The sequence below is a fragment of the Microtus ochrogaster genome, unplaced genomic scaffold (assembly GCF_000317375.1).
Source record: "Microtus ochrogaster isolate Prairie Vole_2 unplaced genomic scaffold, MicOch1.0 UNK46, whole genome shotgun sequence".
NCBI lineage: Eukaryota > Metazoa > Chordata > Mammalia > Rodentia > Cricetidae > Microtus > Microtus ochrogaster.
In genome coordinates, this window is record NW_004949144.1 from 264,732 (window position 1) to 269,844 (window position 5,113).

Consider the following 5,113-nt stretch of genomic DNA (forward strand, 5'->3'; position numbering starts at 1 on the left):
CTTGGTTCTCCAGAGACCACTATTGTCTCTCAGAATCTGTCTTTCCGCTGCGTCTTTGCTTGGATATCTCCCCTAGCAATAATATGCCTTGCAATAGGACAAAGAAGCTTCTTTATTAATAAATGGTAGTAAAACATAGTCACAGTACACAGAAGGGCATTTCACATCAGGCCTTCAATCACCTAGAACTAGAATTACAGATGATTGTGAACTACCATGTGGGTATTGAGAATGAAAACCAAGATGCAAGAATAGTGAGTGCTTTCAATTGCTGAGCCATCTCCAGACAACTAAATTAATTTTTTTTAAAGAAGCATAGTTCATTTATATATTTATTAATTAAAAATAAGTGTTTATTTTATTTTCCATTTAGCATTCTGAAATAATTTGATAAAAAACATGTGATTTACAATAAAATGTGGACTGGTAGCCACTACGAAAGGGATGTCATAGTGTTTGTTGGTCAGCCATTTGTGTTCCTCATAGCAGTATGGTACACACACAGGTGTGATACTGTTTTCCTGTGTAGAGCTGAGGTTCTTAGATAAAACTTAGCCTTTATGCATGAAGATATCATAAGAGAATGAAAGTAATGATTGTCATGGAGGGAAGCTGTCTCCAGACTCAGGAAAACACCTGTAAGAGAAAGTTGCTCAAGTCACGTTTTGCAATTACTCTGGAGGCTGAGGCAGAAAGATTAGGAGTGGATTTTAGTACTGTGTGTAAAATTCCAAAATGACTATTTATTATTAAGTATCTGTAGGAGCAGATAAAGACATTTAACTCATACCCTGAGGACACTGAAGAAACTCATTATGGAATTTGCCTTCAGGGTGACAAGGTTAGCTATTTGGGCAAGAAATTACTCTTGCCTGGACTGCTTGATGGTATGTTATATGAACTGGACCAGCAGGATCCATAGAAAAGTGACTTCTGAGCATTCCAGAAGACAGAATTGTCCTTCAGGATTCCTACTTCACAGAAGAAACAAAGAAAGCAACTGGTGAACTTTGCCAATACAAGACAGAACAGACCTTCAATTTCCTACTTTAGTGAAAAGTCTACCAGATATTATCTGCCTATAGGCTAAAGATGGATGCTCCAGTGTTACAAAAGAACTTTGGGTGACTGTTCAGGAAGTGGTATATCTCTGTAATTTCTAGAACTTTGAAAGTTACTTACAATGCACTTCCTGTTTACTTAGGTAATATTATATTTTTCTAGGGTCTTTCATGAAGTTGAAGATAGTTATTATAGTTTTCTTTAGTTACAATGAAAGATAAATTAGATATAAAACTTTAGACATACTAAGATAGGAGAGATGAGATTACTTTCCTTAATTTGCCAAATGTAAATGGACTAAATATTTTAACTATAATTCTTGCTTGATAATTTTACTATGTTAAAGTTAAAACCTCCCTTTTTAATTAGACAGAAAAGGGGAGGTGATGTGGCATGTTCTTCTGTATATATGTTGCTTTTATTGGTTGGTGAATAACGCTGTTTCAGCTAATGACTTAGCAGTCTAAAGTCAGGTAGGAAATCCAAACAGAGATAAATAGAATAGATGGAGTAAAAGAAATATCATGTATCTTGCAGAGGAGAAAGATGCCAACATATTACCAGTAAGACACAGCCTTATGGTGATGCATAAATTTATAGAAATAGGTTAATTTAAGATGTAAGAGCTAGTTAAGAATATACCTGAGCCTTTGGCCAAATAGTGTTGTAATTAATATAATTTTAAAATGATTATTTGGGTCTGGGCAACTGGGAAATGAACGTGCAGTTTCTGTCAATAGAACTCCACATGCTCAGTATGGTATTTGCACACACACACACACACACACACACACACACACACACACACACACGTACTTTGAACTATTAGTTAAAGAAACTGTCAGCATTCTTGATTGTGAAAGAAGGGCATGTTGAGCTTAATAACATTTTTCATTTGCAATTACAGAAAATAATTCATATTGTATAGAACTCTAGAATTATTTTTCAGAAATCAAATGAAATATATGAATTGTTTTGGTGCTGCTGATGTGTGTGTGTGTGTACTGCTTGTAAATAACATAAAAAACACAATTTACCTGCAGATAATTGTAGGGATAAAAAACTTTCCTGGCAGATCCCAGAAAAAACTAGAAACATTAAGAGAAATGCAACCTTAAAATCTATTCCTAATTTTTGATGCATAGTGCCAATGTGTTAGTTGAAGTAAAATATATTGGTGTTGAAGAATACTTATGGCATTCTCTGAGGAATGAGGCTCATCCACTACTTTTTGCATTCCCTGCAACCCCTGCTGGATTTTAAGATAATGGTACTTGGTGATATCCATTTACGTAGAGACTAGAGAAGGCAAAATCTTGCAAAACAGTAGAAGAGAATATGTCTTTATTTGCATACTAGCAAATAAGACGTTGACTTTAACATTTTCTGTTGATGATTACAGCTGTGGTAAGTGTATGCGGTGCATGATTCAGCGTTCTTTTCCACTCTTTGAGGATAATACTATTTAATATAACCAGAAGTGAACTTGGCTTTGACTTAAATGTTTCTTTCCCATTAGCATCAAGCACAGAGTGTAAAAGCACAGGGACTTTACTGCCCACCCACAAACCAGGTACTGTTTGAAATTTAGTACAGGAGGTTATAAACTGCAAACAATTCTGTAGGCTTTGCTCCATGTTTTTCCTAATTTAAAGCTACTAATGAGCACATATTTTACCTGGCTATTGACAGAATTTGCTTTTGGAAATTGTGTTAACGTTTCCATAGTATTGCAAACCTGACCTTGTCAGCAGAAAAAACAAAAAGGAAAAAGAAAAAAATCCTACCCAGTGATGGAATTCCCACTAATCTGGCTGTTCCCCTAACTGGCTTCTTTGAAGAAATGAAGACAAAGGTATTCATCCAGTTTACATAGTCCACCCAGGTTGATAAAATGGACAAGTGAAGATGGATATACATCCTGCCTGTGATAGCAGCAATCTTCAAATGCCTTCTTTATTACCAGCCTCAGCATATTTCATCTACTCAAGATAGCCAAGTTATCCAATCTCTCATTTTTCTTCTGAAATAGAAAGGTGTCATTCTGCTGTTGCTGTGGGGACTTTAGTGCTTTTGTTTTCTGAAGTTGCTATGGTAACATTACTAGACAATGAAACTTACATGAACCAACACAGGTAGATAAATACATAGAAAATGTAACATAGAAGACCAAAGGAAGGATAGGTTCTTTTTTTTTTTTTTTTTTGAGGTAGGAGTTCTCTGTGTCCTGGAACTTGCTTCTGTAGACCAGGCTGGCCTTGATCCACCTGCCTCTGCCTCCCACTGCTGGCTGGAAGGAGTATTTTTTAAATAGTCAGTTGCGACTATTTACCTTACAAAACTCTACATAGCATTACATCCCTGGTTCATTTCCCATTACTATTCCACTAAGTGATCAAGCATCCCAATGAGATGAGACTTCAAGGCAAAATGTTCTTAGATGTTATCACCATGGTCCACAGGAAGGTTGTGCAAACCTTGGACTCCTTTACTTGCTCTCTGTCGTTCTATTTTGTGTGTCTTCATACAAGGTTGAGCTCTGATAGGTTGTCAAATGATCCAGTTCACTTAAAATGCTGGGATACTAGTACCATTTAATCTTCAAACAAGTCATTTATCCTGAGTTAAGAAAAATGATGTTGTCATAGGCCTATGTGTTGCCTCTTTGTCAGATAAAGCCTTGGTGGAAAGATTGCATCTCCTTGATTTATAAGAGACAAATGCCAGAAATAGAACAAAACACTACAAAAAAAAGTCCATAAGAAAAAGACCCATGGATATCATTTTATGTTGGTCAACTATTGATGGTAATGTTGCATGCTTTGGAGTATGGTTGATATATCCAGGGACACACCATTAGAGAAAACTTATTTTCTCATTACCAGTGGGAATTATTTGTAAATAGCTGCTTGGCTATGATTGATATTCCACATCTACATCCCTCTGTAAATGCCATGACACCTAGCATGAACTTGTGCAGGCCCTATGAATGCTACCAAAGGCTCTGTGAGTTTGTGTGAGCATCAGTTCTGCTGCATCTAGAAAACACTATGGTCTTCGGAGTCATCTATCACCTGTGGCTCTTACAATCTTTCTACCACCTCCTTTCCCTCTGAGCTTCCTGAGCCTTGTGGGGTGGGCTTTGATGAAGAGATCCCATTTAAGATTGAGTGCTCCAAAGTCTTCTCTGAATGACACTTTCATGGTGGTATCTCCTTGTTCACCATATTATAAACAAAGTGCTATTTCTTCCCTGCTTTTAAAAATAGTTTAACTTGCACACAAATAATGGCTTCATTAGGGGTTTTTCACACATTCTCATCATTGTGCATCTTTCTTCTTCATCCTTCTTTCACTTCTGTCCTTCCACCTCTTGAAGACCGTTTGGTAGTCTCCATCCTCACCCAAATATTTTCCTCCTGCTTTCACATCATGATTCCAATTATCTTCTCTTTCTTCTACACACAAGTATGTAATACACATACATATAGATTTAAATCTAATCAAATTCTGAGTATGAGAGAACATATGAGTATTTGTCTTATGAGTCTTCCTTATTTTGCTTAGCATAATAATCAACATTTGCACCCATTTTCCTGAAAGTATGATAATTCTATTATTTTAAAGTTGTGTAAAATGACATTGGCTTTATTGTCTCATTGTCTTTTTCCATTCATCATTAAGAGACATAAATAGGCTAAATAGTACTTCAATAAATGTGAATATGCATGTTTATCTGTGGCTCATTGACTTAGAGACCTTCAACTATATAGTCTAGGATGATTTGGCTAGGTCATATGTATTCATTGGTTTGAGCTCTGGGTTCCCTAGTGACTGAACCAGTTTAGGCCAGCCCTGCAGAAATAAAAGGCTCCTCCTTTCCTTCTGTTTTCAACAGCATTTATTGTCCTTTGTTTTCTTGAAGACAGAAATGCTGATTGGGGTGAGATGGAATCTCAAAGCAGTTTTAACTTGTACTTTATGAATGCTGAGGGTGTTGAATAATTGTTCAAGTATTTACTGGCCATTTGTTTTTCCTGTCCTGAGATTA